This window comes from Echiichthys vipera (assembly GCF_963691815.1).
Source record: "Echiichthys vipera genome assembly, chromosome: 16".
In the NCBI taxonomy this organism is placed as follows: domain Eukaryota; kingdom Metazoa; phylum Chordata; class Actinopteri; order Perciformes; family Trachinidae; genus Echiichthys; species Echiichthys vipera.
The window spans coordinates 15,543,468-15,563,662 of record NC_139841.1 but is presented as its reverse complement, the minus strand read 5'-3'; the positions used below and the strand labels follow the sequence as shown (position 1 = coordinate 15,563,662).

Genomic DNA, 20,195 nt, shown 5'->3' with positions numbered 1-20,195 from the left:
ACAAACATATGTTGCACACATAGGAACCTATAGACAAAGTGCAAAGAGCATTTGACACTGAGCAGCGTAGGACATTGACAACACTGCCATTTAAGAGTCACTTATTTGTGGCTGACAGTATGCTGTGTGATACAGGAAAATATTATATCTGACAGGTTGTTTTGGGAGTGGAAATGAAAATGGGAAGTCTTCTTGCATAGGTCTTTAATGTAGTAAAGATGTTGGGGATCCACTATTTAAATGGATGGATAGCTTGATCAACAGAAAATTACTAGTCAGCTATTTTGATAATCAATCAATTGTTTTTCTTTTTTTTTTGGTAAAATGGCAAACAATAATTGGTTTCGGGTTCTCAATTATTAAGGATTGTCTTATTAGATAATAGAACTGAACATCTCTGGGTGTTTGAATTGTTGGCCGGACAAAACAAGCAATGTAAAGACACCAACTTGGGCTTCCACCATTTTTAAACAAGAAAATACTCAGCAGATAAATTGATAATGAGGCACAGAAAAAAAGTAAAGATCAGAAAAGAGAGTAACAAGGGACATGAGCTATAGACACAGATCTAGTCAAAACTGGGAGTTCTCCTCTTAAGGCAAAATAGGAACTTATGCCAGCCTTTCAGCTTATATGGTCTGTGTCTGCTTTTATCTCCCCTGTGAAGTGTTTCATTTCATTCAATTAGTCATGCAACCAATGGATGCAATTCACAGTCTTTTTCCAGGTTTATAGACCGTGATATCGTAAGTAAGTGCTATGCACACCCAGATCTATCATGACAGCCTGACAACTGACAGAACGCTCCAACAGAACATGAAAAAGGCAGACAGCAAGAGGAGTGAGGAAGTCTTGATTCCTTGTGCTTCTCTCACCCACTCTTGTATCAACACACACAAGCAGACACGCACCAAATAAGAAAGAGTGACTAAGTCTCGCCCTTGGCTTCATACAGTAGCTCTTACCGAATTTAAGTCTTCCCCAATCGTTTCCCTTCTCTCTGGGTTGCCATAGTTACGGCCTGCCTCCTTTTTCTGTACTTTGGGAAGGGTGAGACTTTACCACTGTGTGTGTGTGTGTGTGTGTGTGTGTGTGTGTGTGTGTGTGTGTGTGTGTGTCTGTGTGTGTGTGTGTGTGTGTGTGTGTGTGTGTGTGTGTGTGTCTGTGTGTGTGTCTGTGTGTGTGTCTGTGTGTGTGTCTGTGTGTGTGCGTGTGGTAACCCCACCAGATGGGGTCTTAACACTTCCTATCCGTCAACCTCACATTCACACTCCTATTGGACATCTAAGACAGGAAACTGTGAGAGAGCAGAGAGGTGAGACACACCGAGAGAGCGGAGAAAATGCAGTTCAGAGAATGCGATCGCTGGTGACCCCACACGTGTCTTCCCATTTGATAACCACGCCATGTCTAAAGAGCAACAACCTGACCTCTATTGTAGAGGCAGATTATGGAATATGCTCATTTATTAACATCTCAAATATAAAATGTACAGTACCTTTACTTAAAAAATAGTCTAAAACTGGCACAAACATATTTTGGTAACCAAAGAGCATTGTGTTTTGATACCTGTACTAGCTTCTTAAATGTGAGGATGTTTTGCTTTTCTCTGTTTTATGTACCAAACCCTACTCCTAATAATATATTATACTTATTCTCTTTTTGATGGGGATCTTATAACATACAGTACTGTGTGATTAACCCTTTACGTACTTGCTTGTCAGTAGCTTCTATCTCTAGGAGTGTGTGTGTTTGCGACAGCACGCATCAGTTATTCCATTTATGATAAGACAATATCATAAACAAACAAACATTTTCATGACATATAGGATGATGAATTTTAGAGAAAATCATTATGACACAAAAATAGAGGAACAGCACTGTTTGTGAAGCCATCAGGAGTCAGTAGAGATGGTGAGAAAAGGAGTGTTTGTGTTTGTGTGTGAGAATGAGAATGAGAATGAGAGACAGACAGAGAGAGTGTGTGTGTGTGTGTGTGTGTGTGTGTGTGTGTGTGTGTGTGTGTGTGTAAGACTATCCCAAGAGATCTTCTACTTCTGTAAACAGGACAGAGAACGAAGGTGCATGTGCGTCTTCAGAAGTGTGCCTCTCAGTGCACTTCACCAGATGTCACCTTGCAAGCACAGCACACAGGTGTACAGTATGTGTGTGTGTGTGTTTACTATCAGGTAGATGACAGGAATGATAAACACTTGAGGATCAACATATCACTAAAACTACCACCATCTGCCTGCCAGCAGAAAAATATAAACACAGTCTTCTCTTACTCTGCTATTTCTTTATCACCCTACATCGCTCCACTTTTCTCTCTGTTCTTGCTCTCTGCAATCCTGTCATCCATCATCATTAGGAGGCAAATAGATGACCTGTCTACACCTGCTACCACTCTGTCCCTTTACTCTCAGGAGAGGAGAGGAGAGGAGAGGAGAGGAGAGGAGAGGAGAGGAGAGGAGAGGAGAGGAGAGGAGAGGAGAGGAGAGGAGAGAATTATAAATATAAAGATATACCATCTCCCATTTCTGAATCGAAAGTGATAATCCATCTGTAAATCAATATATAGCAATAAACACTGTTCTTCATTCTGATAATTTCACACTTTGTACTGAATAAATGTCATCACTTTCTCTGATGGTACTATGTTATAAACATTGCCTGTCTGACTTATAGCCAGAACTGACACTTAGACTGTGTTCCACTGAAAATCTTGTCATGTGTTAAGTTATATCATAATGTATGTGTATTTGCATTGAAATTGAAATTCTGACTCATTGTTCTTTCTCTAGCTGTGCTATGAGGCTTTGCTTATTCACCTTGCACCAAGTAACAGCATCAAAAAACTTGGTTCAGAGATCTTAAAATAATATCTAATAAAAATGTCATCAATTTATTCATGATTTTCTTTTGTTTTAAAGTGCATACTTGTCTGTGTATATTGCCAAAGGATCAAACCCAGTAGAGACAAATACAGAAAAGGGGGGGGGGGGGGGGGGGGGGCAGGAAGGAAAGAAGGAAGCATACAGATGAGGGGAGGACGAGCAGAGGACAAAGTATTGTCTCCTGTTAATATGTAAAAATAACTCTGCCGCTGCGTGGTGGAGGAGCTAACTGGGTCAGAGAATTCCCAGAGAGAGAGGGAGAGAGAGAGAGAGAGAGAGAGAGAGAGAGAGAGAGAGAGAGAGAGAGAGAGAGAGAGAGAGAGAGAGAGAGAGAGAGAGAGAGAGAGAGAGAGAGAGAGAGAGAGAGAGAGAGGTATCACATTGACTCAGTCCGTGGTATCAGTGTGAAGCAGAAGTCAGTCTCTCTCTTCACCTTAGCCTGTCAAGGCTGAGAGGCATCTCTGTGCACATCCATTCCATGTATTTGTTCAACTGTCCATCCATCCATTAGTCCCCCGACCCCGTCCAACTCTCCCACACCTTTTTAATCTCCCCTTTCCTTCCTCTCTGGTTCCTTTGTTTACACCCTCATCCTTTCTTTCCTCCCCTAATAAACAAAGCCTCCACATTATCACATACACTTGCTAGCATCTCTCACATTATGCTCCCCTTTTTTTCTCTTTAACCCGGCCTCCCCCTCTCTTTTGTTGTCCCTTTTCACTCTTTGTAAATACACATTTTTCCAACACATCCCAGTAAATGGGTTTATGAAACTTATAAATTGTTATAAATCGTAATACATTGCCAGTTAATCTATGTATAATACAGCATTTAATTACCCAGCAGTTAAGCAGTGTGACGCATGTTAAACCCACGATAATGATGGTGAAACTGACTGATAACCTTAGAGGAATAAGAAGACTGTATTTAGTTATTGTATTGCAGTCTGTATTATTCTCTTTGGCAGAGAATAAGTCACCGGCTAATGTGATATTGCACTCTTAAAACGTCTGGTAATTTACTGAGCATCCAAACCCACAACCTGATTACATTTTAATGGGGTTCATTTACAAACTAATTCACAACAAGCTACTTAATTATTTTGTCTGTGGTATTGGTCCCATACTGCTCTGCACACCCCTCCATGTTATAGATTTGTTTCTTTGGTTTCTATTCTGTCCTTCTAAACTTTTCCCCCATTGTATTAATTGTTATTATTTATGCATCATCTCGCGAACCTGTCTATCATAATATACCATAGAAGTACAGAGTTATTTGGAACACCTGGAAACAGTTTAGTTAAATTATGAGCATAACACCATTTGCATACTGCATATTTGTCAGTCAAACAATAGAATATTGAGCGGTGCACATGATTCAAATGAATAAAAATACTTTTGACTATGAATAATATTACAAAAATGTCAGCAACAAAAAGTCAAACACTACTATTTTACAGGAGCATTTCAAGGCTTAACAACTCTAGATAGTGCTTGAATTACAAGTTCTTGAAGTGTGTATGCCAGTAATAGAGAAGCCTAAAATGATATTACAAGTGTCAGTCTTCAGTTTAAACTTACAAACCTTAAAAGCTTTTAAGGTTTACTCAGCTCACAGCCCACATACAGTCACTTGTGCATAAAAAGACATAGAAGGCTTACAGAAGCTTTGCTACAGTGCTTTATCTCAGAGTAGTTATTTGCTGTCAAAGATGTACTGGAGCAACACTTTAGCGCAGTGTTTCTTCAACTAAAGGCCTCCACATGACAAGGATAATGTGTTTTATGTTCATTAGGATAGACTCGCTCTGGGTCCTCAGTTTGAAAGACTGCAAAAGTACCGCAGCACCAATTTAACGCGTAAGTGTTTCTCTTCTTCCCGCCCCGCACCACCCTTGTCACCATCATATGTACACCCCAGTTCACAAACACATTAAGCTGTTCTTTTGCACAAATATAAATACAGCAGGTGGTTTAGATGCATATACATGGAACCCTGGAGGACTGCTGCAGTGCATTACATATGCCATAGTCAGCTCAAGCTATTTCTGTTGCCACTAGTCAGCCAGCCAAGAAGTAGCCCTGCCCATTTTGGACCAAACCTGCAGGTTAATCCATTGAGGCCTTGAGTTCTTTATCGTTTTAAGTTCTGGATTCATTTTAATTAGCTCTATCCAGGCACTTGCATGTATGGATTAATGGAGATAGGCTAATCTGCATATAGTTAACAAGAAAGATTACAAATGAGCAGAAACATGGCAAGTAAAAAGAACAAAGCCGTAAAGGTTAGCTTGATTATTCAGCAGTAGACTGGCCTTTACCAATAACTTATTAGCATACTACTTATTCACATTGTTGCTTATTATTGTGACTATTTGAGTTTAAGAGAAAATTCACAGGTGGGAAATCCCTAAGTGCAAATTAATTTGTCTTCTAGATGTATGGGTCTTGCGCACACATACAACTGGTGCGGTATGTACAGAAGCCTGATGAATAGTCTGCAAAACAGTTAGTATTCTTACAACATTCTTCATCAATAAAGATTTTAATTACTGCTCAGAATTGCTGACCCACGCACATTTTATGGTTTATGGGCTACTCTTCTAGCTGCTGCGTTAGCTGTAAAACAACATAGCAGACCATGAAACATTTGGTGCATGGGATTACATTTCACAGATTAAAAACTGTCAGAGAGAAACTATGAAAATGCTTCACAGTGTCTTTTTTATTTAGAGTCCATCTGAAAATAGCTACAATATTGAAAAGATTTTAGATTTTAATGCGTTTTAAATACAACAACAATTGTTCCTTTCTTGCAGATTTTCAATGAAATATGTTGTTATGGAAGTGTGTGCAATTATAATTCCGTCCAACTCTACTCGAACCACAAGCCCTTCGCTGCTTTAATCCACAAGTACAGAACGTGTTTTCGTCCATGTGTATCTACGGTATTTCCTTCTGTTTCAACACCTGTATAACTACTAGTTGATTTAAAGCAACAACAATCACAACGACAAACCACTGTATGTTACTGACAGAAAACAATCCGTGCATTGTTTAGAATCCACTAACTGAAAAGTTTAAAGTCCATTAACGTTAAAACAATAAAGCCATTTTATGACGGCGTGACCCAGAGGTTAGCAAAACCTAAAATCTTCCTTCTTGACTGTGACTTTTCTCTTTAAAAAACATTTCTTAGCATAGAAATTCAACACACTTTACTCAAACCACCAACAGACCTGTCCGTGTCCTGAAACAACTTGGCAAATAGACACAGATTAGAACACATCCTACACATAATCCTCAGATAAAGTCTGCAGTCTGACTGGAACTACACAGCACAACAGCCCATTCAGCAGTGCTGAAATAACCACATGGTTTCAAATGAGGCGTGCACTGATTACACAAGAGGCAATAAGCTTAACACCTTATGAGAAAAGGAAACAGGAACTTTCTATTTAGCATGTATTTTAATAGTGATGTTTGTCTGTATGTTTTAGAGAACAAATTTAAAAAAAGCTATCTACACATATTGCTTCATTTCTGAGTGCTGTTCCTGTCTGGATTTTACAAATTAACAATAAGTAATGCCCAATGGCAATATAAACTTTTGAGATGCCAATATCCCCACAAAACACAGCAGAGTTGGCTAAACCACTAATTAAATGGAGCACAAGCAAATGGTTACTAATCAGCGTCACATTGATTCACAGATTATCAAGAACGATGCATAATGATGACAAACACAGGTAAAACTATATTATCATATTGCCTTCAAAAAGCTAAAAAGTATAAAAAGAAACTTTGTTTAAATCTTTCCACGCCTGTAAATCACAACAAATTGCCAAAGATCCAGGCTGGAAGCAGGATGCATATAGAAAAATACTATATGTGAAGCCACATACCAATAATCCATCATCAGACGCCAAATACTTTACAACACAAGTGAGCTCTGCTCCTCAACAGAGGAGGACCCCATACCCCATCAGCTACAGCCAAAGAGCCTCTGTTCCCCTGTGCAACACTGAGTGCTGCTTTCTCTTCCCCTACCTCTCTAAAGACCACATCATGCTATACTGAAAATTTATCCGAAAAGGAAAAAGAGCTGCAGGAAAAAGTATCTCTGCACAACAGGATGATCACATCAGCATGTACTTCCTAATTCAATGTGTCGGACCTGATCAGCTTTTCATGCGCTTTTAATTTCATTTAGAAGTTTGATTTAGAAAATAATTTGCCTGCTGGTTATTAAGGTCGGTCCATTACAATTTAGCGGCCTTGCTTTTTGACATCCTGAAACAGACATGCCCCGACGGGGATGTTTCCCTCAGTGTAATGGCATGCAGCTCTGCTGGTGAAAGCAAGTTGTTGAGATAACATTTCCACACTTGATGTTTAGCTTTTTTCTCTGAAAGTCGTATGCTGCTTCTCTGTCCTCGGTCTACTACATCTCCTAGTCATCATTAAGCATCCTACAGGGAAAGCGGTGCATTCCAGCAGAAATGAAACCTGGCATGGATTCCAATTAGCTACAGCCTTCACCTGCATCTCTCAATATCATATTTCATTTATTTATGCAAACAAACTGAGTTTTTTTTCTCCCTATCCTCTTGCTTTCCCATAACACAAAACATTAACATGACAACAATAGGTTTTTGTTAGAGTTTTAGTCCTTAAGCAGACTCATTAAAAAACAGTCATGGTCTACGGTATGAGATCGAAATCCAGCTGTGCAGTGGCACAACATAACACATAAAAAAGCCCCACAACACAGCAGAGAGAACAAGATCAAGAACAACACACTACAAACCAGAGTCCAACACTGTAGAAAGCCACAGACTGGACAGTAAGTCATTACTTTTCAGTGATTAAAGATTTGAGGCACAAATGTATTTCTGATAGAGCAAAAGCAATTCAAACAAATACAATTATTACTTACTTCTCAATAAAACAGAAGATTTCAGCACCATGGAGAGCAAACATCCCGACTCAATATAATATAGATCAAAGTTGAGCACAGTAAAACAGATCAAAGTTTGTCAAAAAGAGGAAATAGGGGGCGCCCGGTGGCTCAGTGGTTAGAGCAGGTGCCCCATATACAGAAGATAAAAGTGAGAGGTTCAATTCCGACCTACAGCCCTTTGCTCTCTCTCTCTCTCTTATTTCCTATCAAACCTGCAGATATACTCTCTCGAAAAAAGGCACAAAAAGGCCAAAAGTTTTATAAATAAAAAGAGCAAATAACCAAGCTACACAATACACATTATTTCATATGGACTAACCTGAAGCTGGTACAGTTGCATACAGCAAGTCTCAGCACCTATAAAAATGTACAATTTGATCAAATAGTCCATATTATAATAGTCACAAAATATTATTTTGTGTTATTATTACAACTTACAGTACATTATTACATCAGTCTTAACAAAAATGCCTCTCTTCTAACAGGATAAAAGTACTCAGAGGAAACCACATGGGAAGATCATTTGCTCTGCTTTGGAACAAGCTTCCTGAGGTTCAGATGACTGACTTCATAACGTTTTGTTGCAAACTCACTACAGTATGTTACATGACTTTAGGGAGAGACGGCAGCTCGACAGATTATAGCGTCAACGGATTATAAAGCAATTCAGACATATTTCGATTTGATTAAATAGCACAAGTCCCTATCACATCACATCATCATGTATTGTTCCCACTTGCTGCTGAAAGTGCTGCACCAAATCACCTCACCGCTGTTTAGCAGCTCTACACTGGCTGCCTTTTTTCATTTTTAATTTACTGATAACTAAAAGGTCCCCAGCGACATATCAGACCTCTTTTTTTATCAAAGCTCAGTCCTCTTAGCAGAGCCTGACTGCTTGTTCCACACACTGAGCTCCAAACAGATGTAACTGAGCCTTTACTGTCGGAGTTCTCAGGCGTAGCAACGTCCTGCAAGAGGAGGGCCTGCTACCGAGATCGTGGCACGACATCAGCGTAATTTGACTGGGTCTGCTGTGATTTGGGAACAGAATGGGGTGTTGCAGGGATGCTGGCAGACACCATTCAGCCTTCTTGAGGTGTCGTGTCCCTAACTCAGTGAGTCATTTTGTGAAGGAAGGTGCCCACTTTATAATCACAATGTCATGCCCACACTCGATCAGGCTGGAACCTAGAAGAAGAACTGCAAGTGTCACTGTCAGTCTGTTTGTTTGCTATAGTTGGTTTGGACCCGCTATATGAGTGCTCACAAATCAAAGCTTAACCTGTCAGTCACGTCAGTTTCCAATCACGTGCACACACTGCATGTTCAAGTGAGTGTGATGTGTGGTTTCAGCTGTTTTTCTGTCTGTGCGTTTACATGCAGTTTAAAAACCCAATTATATTCAGGTTAATACTCTGGTTTCACAAACGCCATGTAAACACCGTATGCCGGGTATAATCTGAGTGTTCATAGCCCTGTTAACAGACCTAGATAACTCCTTCAGTACCCCCGAAATTTGTGCATGTGAACAGCGGTCCCGGATTATGACCAGGTTACGCGTCTGTGCATGCTCCGTGGGTTATAATTGCCCCTCCCCACTCCGTGGCAGTTGTTTCTGAACTGGAAATAGAATAAAATAAGGAAGCATCTGCGCCAAAAAGAATGTGAAAAAAAACAACAACACAAGCTTTACCTTTAAACCAAGGGATAATTTCACCATGGCAATTAACATTACTAGCAATAAGACCCATTTCTGTCGTAATTCTCTTCAAAAGTCGGCTATTTTCCCCCGCTTTCCTGTTGTTGTAATTTTGAGAGTTTTTTTTTTTAAAAGGGAACGGAAGAAAAATCTGTATTCGGACCAGTTGGCGGAGCGCCACCTACTGTACCAAAGGTAACTTCAATGATCCGTTTATTCCCTTAACCGGGGAAAGACCATTTTCAGGTTACTGCTGTGCATGTTAATGCACTGTGTGTTTTGGCCAGAAAAAAGAGACTTTTTAGAGAGCTGTTGGACTAAATGCTTTAACTTCTCATTAACTGTATCATGATTTTATCACTTATCTATTTATGTATTTAACAGTGTATTCATGTGGCTCTTACTCTCCCCACCTACACACAAAACCCACAGCTAAGTGCAAAGTACTGAGGCATTGTCGAAATTTGTTACATGGAAATGTGAGAAACCACTAAACTAAAAATATAAATTGCAACAAAAAGATCACTGAAATACGTTTAATATCAAGCTGCTAACAAATAGCCGTGTCAAGTTCTGAAGGTGGACCTTAATCCTTTAGGTAAATTTCCACACAAAAAGAAAGTTTGTTTTTCCAATATTTAACAGAACTTTTTTTTTGCTTATTAATTAAAAACATTCAGATGCGCACAAGCAAAAAATAAATATTTTACAGATCTCTTTCTCTCCTGTCCACACACACGCACACACACACACGCACACACAGCTGGCTGATGTGTGTGCTGGAGTGAGACGATGATGTGGCTCCAAAAAATCTCAGGAGAAATATGGTTAAGCTTCCATGCAAGTGCTATGTGTCTGCTCACAGGCATGAGAGTCTGACTGTTGCATCCTTTTTCCTTCTTCTCCCAGCTAGCACAACAAACACGGGTGGATACACCTCAGTAGCTATGAGGCATATATGACACGAGTATGTGCGTCTACTGTACATTATCTAGACTGTGTCAACCCAGTCAGATTTACACACATTTTATTGGTTTACTTTCATCAATACTGTAAATTCATACATGTCACTGACTTAATAGGTAACGTAAAGTATACACTGAAGTTAGGAAATAAGCTTGCATTGGTAGCAAAGGACTAACAAGTCGAAAATAATCAAAGGGGTATTCAATTAACAACCCTGAGAAGCTAAAAACTGCAGTATTAGAGTTTTATAAAGCACTTAATATATCACCTTAACTATATTATGTCAATGGCCTATCCACAACAAATCATTTCAGCACTTAAAGTTTGCAAAGGTCATCTTGAGATGAAATACGTGTCACAATCCATAGTCTGAGTATTCAGCAAAGGCATTGCAATGTGCAATATGATTTTGTTAATAACAGAGACATGCATTCTGTTTGTGTTCCTCTTCCTCCGCTGGTACACGTGTCAGCGTGGGCTGGTGTGTGTGCGTAGAGGAGAGAGCCTAGAATCCCATAAATCCTACTTTAATAGATAAACTTCCTAATCAGATAAAGAAATCTCACACACCTCTTTGCACAGACACACATAGAGACTAACACAGCATTCACTGATAATCTCTATTACCAATTACGGGGTGATATGCCTCAGTTTAACATGAAAGCAGCAATTAATCTGCTAACACCGGTCACTGGGTCATTATAGTAGAGAAAATATAGCCTGCAGGTACATATGCACACACACACAAAGCAAAAGTGCCATTATTTAGGGTGAAGGATAATTTTTTTTCTAATTTCTCCAGGGATGGAATTCAGATGTAGTGGGGTTTTTTTCACGTTTATTTCTAGTGCCTGTGTTCTTTTCAAACTGTGGTTAGGGCTCAGAATTGGTCTAAATAATTTTTCTTGTGGGTTGCTTTCAAAGCGGCACAAAGGAATGCTTTGGAAGTCTGCCTTCTAATGGAGACAGACTTGCTTGCAGTTATTCATGACAAGGGTTAAGAAATCCTAGGTGAGTATGACTTTGAAAGATGGTGCTAGGGTGGGTACTTCATATCTTCTTCATGGAACTGGAGCGCTTCTTTCAATTGAAAATAAGTCGATCCATGCAATGTTTAACACTGTTTGTTGTCAAATGCCGATTATGGCAGATTGAGATTGATTATGCTTTTAAAAGGCACAAACAAAAACTAAAAACCTACAACAAGGGCTTGCAGTATTTTTCATGTTTGTTATCAGAGGGAAGCCAACACTTTCTGTTCTGTCTAATGTATTAATAAGAAAGATTAATAGAGAGATTTTGCTCATACACATAGCTCATCAGTCTGTGTGGTTTGAAAAATAGCCCGACCTTCCAGGAAGACTACATGGGGGTGAGCTATAGTTTCCCTGATCTAAGCTCTTTTTGATGCAGTAAGCAGAGCTGGGACATTAGAGGAGGGGGATAGGGGAAGGTTGTGTGTGTAAATGTCTGTGTGAGAGAGTGACAGAGAGAGAGAGAGAGAGAGAGAGAGAGAGAGAGAGAGAGAGAGAGAGAGAAGAGAGAGAGAGAGAGAGAGAGAGAGAGAGAGAGAGAGAGAGAGAGAGAGAGAGAGAGAGAGAGAGAGAGAGAGAGAGAGAGAGAGCGCGGCTGGGGTCCGTGCAAATTAATTATCAACATGTATCCGCTATGTGTTGCTGCGTGCGTGCGTGCGTGCGTGCGTGCGTGCGTGCGTGCGTGCGTGCGTGCGTGCGTGCGTGCGTGCGTGCGTGCGTGCGTGCGTGCGTGCGTGCGTGCATGCAGGGTGGAGTAGAGAGGTGACACTCAGTAGTTGAGTGATAGAGCATATGGGCCTCCCATATGTTTATTACATGTAAATGTAATTGGATGCAACTAACTAACTTTCCTCCTTTCACATAATTCACTGACTTCTTCTCTTATTTAAATCTGTCTTATGACCAGTCTCCTTTCTGCTTGACTTTTTATCTCTGTTTAGTTTGATAGATTCTTCGATATAAGACAAGTACAACATGGCGATTAACAGCAAAAATGAGAGACAAGAAAGCATCACAAACTCAAAGTGAACAAAGAAGGACGTGTGGTTTGGTTTGCTCCTGAGAACTGGAGCTGTGAGGATAACCCTTTGCCACTTCTTAATCCCATCTTCACCTTGCCCTTGTTCATGGTCTACCTTTCTACTTGTAATACCTCATCATAAATGTTGAAGATGTGGTATTGTAAGCATGATACAATGGCACATAATTAGTGCAGAAATAACTGTTGTGATACTGCTAACTGCACTCTAACAAACCCAGCAATGAAAAAAAAAAAAAGCACATTCTCAACTCTCCTCGCCCACGTCCTTCATGACAACCTCTTTCCTGGTAAGTCCATCATCGCACCAGTAAGTGAAATGAAATTTGCAGAGAGTGGAGTTCTGAAAGCTTTCCTCCATAATGGCCTTTACTCAATGACACTACAGTACAGTGAACAAATAGTTGAGCGACTAGTTTTGTCAAAATTTGACAAGAAAAATATTGGTCATGCCCACTTCAGTCAATCAGATGAACATGTTTACACTTATCCATCAAATCTAATGTGAACTGACTATTAGGTTTCAGGTTATTTTTTTCATGGTTGAGATATTTTTCAAATCATCATACAATATAGTACAGAAAATGACGGCATGTGTGTACTAAACGAGTGAATGGATTTTGCGTCAGGGTCAGTACGGTAAAATATATTCTTTGAGCTTCATCTCACTTTGTAGGACAGGGATTCTGCGTAAAACCACATCAAGTGGTTTACGATGCCATCTGGAGCATTTTCCATGTGATAAAAAAGGTCAATATGTTCAATTCTTTGTGCAAAGCAAAGACGATAAAAACTCTCTGCTGCATGTAATTTGTTCTTCACTGGCCTCACTAATTAAAAAAGTATTTTTATTTATTTTATATATTTCAAAGCCTCTGTTCAAAAACAGTGCCTCATTGATTGAACAACTTTGTATTAATGTAACTGCTTCGATTCTTACACAATTGTTAAAGCTATATAGTAATTTAAATTACCAGACTGCATTCAGATACTCTCTAGACAATGACTACTTAATCGAGAATACAAATACAAATATCTCCATAGGAATGCTTGCATGAAAATACAGAGCAGGCAGAAACAGGAAATTGAATACTTGCAAATGATGACTACTGAGAAGTACTAAGCTGTACTAAGTTAAGTAGTAACTTGTTTACAATGGGAAATTAATTCATCATACATACAGCACGTATTAAGTGAAAACACTGCTACCGTTTGTATACCAAACAAGACATTCCTCAGGAGGAACTCATTATTATTACAAGTTCCCCGATGCTTCTTATGTTGAAGGCTGCCTTTGTTTCATTGTAAAGGAGCCACACAAAGCCAAAGTTCAAGTTAACACTGACTTGGGAAACCAAGCCCTGAACAGTTCACTTCAGGTTCAGTGTTTGTGTGGGGTAGTGCAAGCTATGGTGCAGGAAACCTTACATGGCCATCTCTCACACGCTCTGCCGCTGTCTGTCTGTCTGACGGTCCCGCTTTGTTTCTCTCCCTCTCTCTCTCATCTCTTGTCTCTGTCACTCTGAGCTATTCCTGGATTCCACACTGAGGTGAAAGGAAACAGGAATGGCTGCGGTGGATGTTGGTAGCAGTATTTTTTTCTCTGCAAAGAACCACTCTTCCTCTTGTAATACACCCATACACACAGTCAATATCCCAGTGTTAATGCTTTTGTTCCTTAGCCAGTTGGGAAGATGTTTCCTCAAACATGTTTGTGTGACAAAAGCCATTCTTGTTTCCGCAGATGGAATGTGGGGGGAGTGTGTGTTTGCATGTGTGTATTTGCATGAACAACATAGCTGAAAATGAGATATGGTCAGCTGGATGGATCTGAGTCAGCAGAGTGCAGATTGGTCCTTTATATTGCCAAGTGGAGGAACATTCAAAACAGTAGCACACTCTGCTATCTGCCCTTTGTTCACTCTCTCCTGCACCACTGGGACTCTCCCCAACTCCCTGTTGTGCTTACTGGAACCTTGGCAGCCAGCTGCTATATCTGCCAATTAGGAAAGCTTTTACTAAAGCTCCAGCCAATTGGATTAGTGCTACATTTCCTTGCCAGATGAGACTCTAAATGTGCTGCTGTATGCTAGAATCTGAGAAGTGGTGGGTAGACTCTTGTTTCGCTGATAGGCACGAGCACCAGAATACACACACGCTGCACCGGCAGAAGGAAGAGACATTGTGTGACGCCACTGTGAGTGCTCTGCTCCTGTGACTCCTCTGCTACTGAGTGTGTGTTACTGAGATTCTAAACAGTTTAAACCAAGAACATAACATAAAGCAAACCAGAACCCAAACAGCCGAGCGGCCACAATGCTGCTCCTAGTCATACATAAAGCAGACACTTACATGGATGGGTTTTCAAAAAAAAAAAAAAAAAAACAGGCAATATGGATAGGTTTTTTTAAAAAAAGAACCAGGCTATAGATTAAGAGGTGATGACAGATATTTTCATTTTTTTAAATAAAACTGTTTCTCTTCCTGAGATGTCGTTATCAGAATCGAGGATCTAAGGATAGAGGGTGTTACACTGGCTGTGCAAACCATTTCAGGAAATGTTGTGATTTGGGGCAATATAGATCAAACTAATTGGACTTGATTTGACGAATGAAATGCTGTTTACCTGACTGAGTGTGGAATAGATAGAACAAATGCACCAGACAAAACTGTGATTTTTTTGTGGCATGTGCGTGTTCATGTCGTGTACCTTGGTCCTGTAGATTCCATATGTGTCCTTAATCTGGGAATCTGCCCAATAAAGTGGCATAAGTAAAAAAATAAGAATCAATTTCCAAATTGAGTAAAGCAATTCAAATCCAATGACTCCCCATGTTTGATATATGGAAATACGGTATCTTCTAATTATGATGGAATATGCTTTCTTATGGTGTGTTGACTTACAAATGTCAAATAAACTAAACATTAATAAATAATGCACTAAATCAAGACAAAATGTGTTTCCTTATTTGTAAGTAGGCTTTAAGAGGACAAATGACTGCAAAAAGGGGCTAAAGATGGCGAGAGGAAAAAAAGGAAGAAAAAGAGATAGACTAAGACAGATTGTGTATCGTGATCCTACAACCAGCTCCCTCTCTCCCTCCTTCTCATCCTCTTATCTCGTCGATACTGATAGAGAGTTCACTGCCAAGTCAATGCTTAAAAGAAAAGAGTGTGTGAAAGTGGGCCTGGAGCATACACACTCAACCACTCAGGTATACACACACACACACACACTTTCTCAGCCTGCCCTATCCCTGGTACTCACTTTGTAAAGTTGCCGCTGGATATTTGTCCATCATAGAAAAAAAACATAAATACCCAAGAAAGGAAGCAAGACTGCAAGATCAGTGACGATCTCTAAAACACACATACCAAGAAGCAAGGATGCAATTACTCCATCTTTCCCTCTCACAAGGTCCACTGTATGTAACATAAGAGGAGCATTATATGGCCATAACAAGCAACAACTAAAGAAGTCTGTGTTTCCACTTCATAAATCAAATCTATCTAGACATGTGAAGCAAGGGTTGGGTATTTAAACAAACCCCACATTTCTATGAAACCAGGGCAGGTGTGGCTGTGTGTGTGTTAACAGGGACACCTCCTGCACATGAAACAGGGTGGAACAGGGTGTTGCAGGGTGGAGCAAACAAAAATAACCCAAAGGCAACAGGCCATTAGTCAAGCCTGGAGACCACCAGGCATAAGGAGCCGATAAACTACTGAAACCAGTACAGACCAATGAGAACCACTAGACCACAGCAGAGACCAAATACAGCTCAGTCAGTCAATGAACACAGAAAACCACCTCACAAACACACACACACACACACACACACACACACACACACATGAGAATTAGATACGAAATGTGCAACAGTGATGTTTCAGCACCAAAGGGAACTGTGTGGAAAGTTTTGCATGATACTGTACAGGCAGGTGTGAAGACTTTTTGTATAATGACACGCTGATATGCCTGTTGTTGTCTTCCTAGCTGCTGTTGTCCAAGAAATAAGATGTACGTTTGTGACTACTTAACAGGTTTAGGTACCCGGACAAGCTTGTTCAGCGAGAACAGAGGGAAGTTCAGCATTTTTTTCTCTCACTGTCATTCACTTGATCACACACACACACACACACACACACACACACACACACACACACACACACACACACACACACACACACACACACACACACACACACACACACACACACACACACACACACACACACACACACACACACACACACACACACACACACACACACACACACACACACACACTGCTATTTTGAGGAAATAACCTCGATGGTGAAACAAGGTGCTTCAATAACTTACTTATAGTTCCTAAAAAAAACAGCGCCTCGTTTAAAAGGGGGAAGTGAAACTATACTGAAACAACAATAACTAATAACAATAACAAAAAAAGATAGCTGCCAAATAAACTGTGACATCTCCACTAGCTCTTACAAGAGTTAGAGAAATATTTAAGGTAAACAGACCTCAATGGGTTTACATAAGATCGATATCTCACAGCACAGTGCGGAAGTGTTTTATCAGACACCTGCTGTAAAAGATGAGCACATTTAAACCGCGCGACTCGGTCTCCTTATTAGTTTGCTTTTTGCAGGACAATTTACTAAAAACACCGTCTGAAAACACTGACACAACATGAGGAAAGTTAACGTTTCAGCACGTGTAAGTTCCTCCTTTTGTTCTTGCCACGGACAAAGAGCGAAAGCAAGTAACAGATAAGCAGATAACGAACAATAACAGAGAAAAAAAGCAGTTTCACTTCCAAACCAAGTAAGAGTACGCGAGCGTTAAAACCAAAAAAAACAAACTCCTGTCAGGTTTCTCTCGGAGTGACAGTGCTGAACACGCATGGGTAGTCCTCGTGAAATACAGGAAAGAAACATAGCTAGAAAGAAAATATCAAGCAACTTACAGTGAGAGTAGTAAGCTCTTGACGCTCCGTCGCTGCTACCAAAACTAAAAGATATCCAAAGAGGCAAAAATCCGAGGTCAAATGAGTGAGCCGAGCTGAGCTGTCAGCGTCCAGCCGCAACCAGGGGAAGTCAGACTAACTTGTGTGCCTTGGCAACCGGCGGAGACAAGAGAGAGCGAGCGAGCGAGATCCCGGTGACAGACGAACGGTGGGGGGTGCGCATGCGCGGATGGGGAGTTTTATTCCGGTGGAGCAAAGAGCTGTGAATATGCAGAAACGTAGCACGGCAAATAAACTGCAAATTATCTTTTTGTTTCTATATTGTTTGTGTTTCTGTTTGTTCTACGAGGAAGCATTTGAGGTTCACAGAAAAGTTCAAGTGAAATAAATAACCGTACATCTGAAGTTAGACAATACTACCAGAAAAAGCTCCTTTTCATTTAATTCAAAGGTTGAATATGTGGAATCTTGTTTTTTAAATTAAAAGCTTTATATATATTTTTTTTTTAATAATACACCCACGGGGCGTTTTGGGGGGTACAGAATGGAAGATTCTCCATAAAAAATATATATTTAGTCAGAATTATTTTATTTTTTTGACAGGTTTGACAATGAATTTCTGTCACGTTCTGTTTCCATTGTAGCAGCCAATAGCGTTGGGCATTGCGGGTTGCCAGGGTTGTCTGTTGTTGGGTGCAGCTACAGTAGGCTGGCACCGGGTGAAATGGAGTTTGCCAACCCTTCAGCTGCTTATTTGACCCAGCAGCTGAGTGACCTGAGACGGGCAAAAACCAGAGTCAATATAGGCCAAGCATTCACTCCATGGACTGAGATATAAGAGTTCAACACATTAAACCGTACGCCGAAATAGCTAAGTTTCTCCTTGATCGGTAAGCTAACTTTCATGTTAACTGAGCTGTAACGGCTAACAGTAACTGTCAGTCAAAGTTCCCTGCAATACTTGTTTTTATGGTGCGATGTGCAGGAGGGGATGGGTTCAAACAGGTCAAATAGAGTCTGGTCTCCTGTGGGACGGGTCTGACAAACATGACAACCCTTTTGATGGTATTTTTTGTTGTTGTTGCGACTACGATCTTGAGACACTAGATGGCGGTGTTCTGCTCATTCTCTTCAACCTTTAATTTAGGGCAACAACTATCATTTTCACCATCTGTTAACCTGCCAATATTTGTCTAGATTAATCTAGGTCTACGTCCTAAATAAACAAGTTCCCAGAGTGCTTATTTTGTCCACAACTCAAAATATATTCAAAAGTCAGATAAAATCAACAATTTCTCAAATTCCAAAAGGTAAAAGCAGAATAGCTTTGCCCTTTTTACTTGATAATAATGCTTTATAATGCTTAAACTAGCCTAATTGATTTTTCGCCCGATCCAGTCCCCATATTTGCCACAACAATCGAAAAGAAACACAAAACATTTAGATTTTTATCTTAGACTAGACACAGTAAAAACAAAAAAAAAACATGGAGCATTTAAATCGAAACGGGGAGAAATCCCGATTAGAAGGAGCCCGTGGAGAAGCATTACTCTCTTCCAGACAGTCTTATAAATAATTCAGCAATAAAAGCTTGCTTCTGCTTGCCTGGTTGCATGCAGCAGCACCAAAAGAAACCTCTCACACAAACCCCTGCACGGCGTCAATCTATGCGGGCGTTACCAATTTAAACAAATTTCGAAACAAAATAAAGTTCAATCAACATTCTTGTTTCGCAAATGGCTGTGGCGTAGGTCAGCCAGATCAGCCAGGGATTACAAGGCTTCTGTCAACTATCAATAGCCTCGTGTGTCTGCGAGAGACACGGGGGTGAGAAAGGGAGAGAGGAGGTGGGAGGGAGGAGCGGGGTGGCTGAGTTTCAATGCGCAGACGGTGCAGAGCGACCAGCCGATGATGCTGTTTGTCCTGTCCGCGGATCGGAGGAGAGCAGAGAATCCCGCAAGCGACGACCAATTTAATCCAAGACATTCTGCCCCAGAGTCCCGCATCCGCACCGCACACTAGCCCAACAAAGCTGGGGAGAGGGGATGAAGGCACAAAAAGTGTAAAGCAGAGAAAAAAGCAATTTACCTGCACACGGCTCCCGTTCAGCCTGCAGTTATTACTTCCCACTCAATGAGGCTTTTAGCGCTGCTGCTCACTCCGAGCTGCTCGCCGCCGAACGGAAATTTAGACAACAGGATTTGTTCACGTGGTCACGCTCAATGCTCCTAATTGGCGGAGCGGCTCGAGCCGCTGCTCGGTCGCACCTGTACGGTGAACGGTACAACGGTGCAGGGGAAGAGCAGGCAGAGGGAGAGAAAGAAAGACAGAACAAAAACAGATTGGTGCAGAATATATCCTTGCATATTGCATAATATGGATGGGTCGCTCCCCGCGTGTGTGTGTGTGCATGTGTGTGTGTGTGTGTGTGTGTGTGTGTGTGTGTGTGTGTGTGTGTGTGTGTGTGTGTGTGTGTCAGAGAGAAGACTACTTTTCAAAATACAAACAATGTATCAGGGCATGCATTTACATGTTAAGTCTCACAGGCTAAATGGCATAGGTTCACATGAATTAATAGACTTGTGTTACCAGTTTTGTATAGCGCAGCCTACTTTTGTTCAAGTCAACATAAAGGAATTT

The 20,195-nt window shown here is 40.6% G+C and overlaps 1 protein-coding gene across 2 annotated transcripts in view; it reads right to left on the bottom strand.

The window, feature by feature from the left end:
• strbp (spermatid perinuclear RNA binding protein) overlaps nt 1–19,695 on the bottom strand; it is a 73,363-nt gene extending 53,668 nt beyond the window's left edge. The window contains exon 1 of one of the 2 annotated variants that reach the window (XM_083930247.1): nt 19,644–19,695. The gene's annotated coding sequence lies outside the window, so the exon portion shown is untranslated. Of the gene's footprint in view, nt 1–17,555; nt 17,693–19,643 lie in introns of those variants that run through there. The other variant, XM_083930246.1, reaches the window with a different exon arrangement.
• Nucleotides 19,696–20,195: the final 500 nt, after the last annotated feature.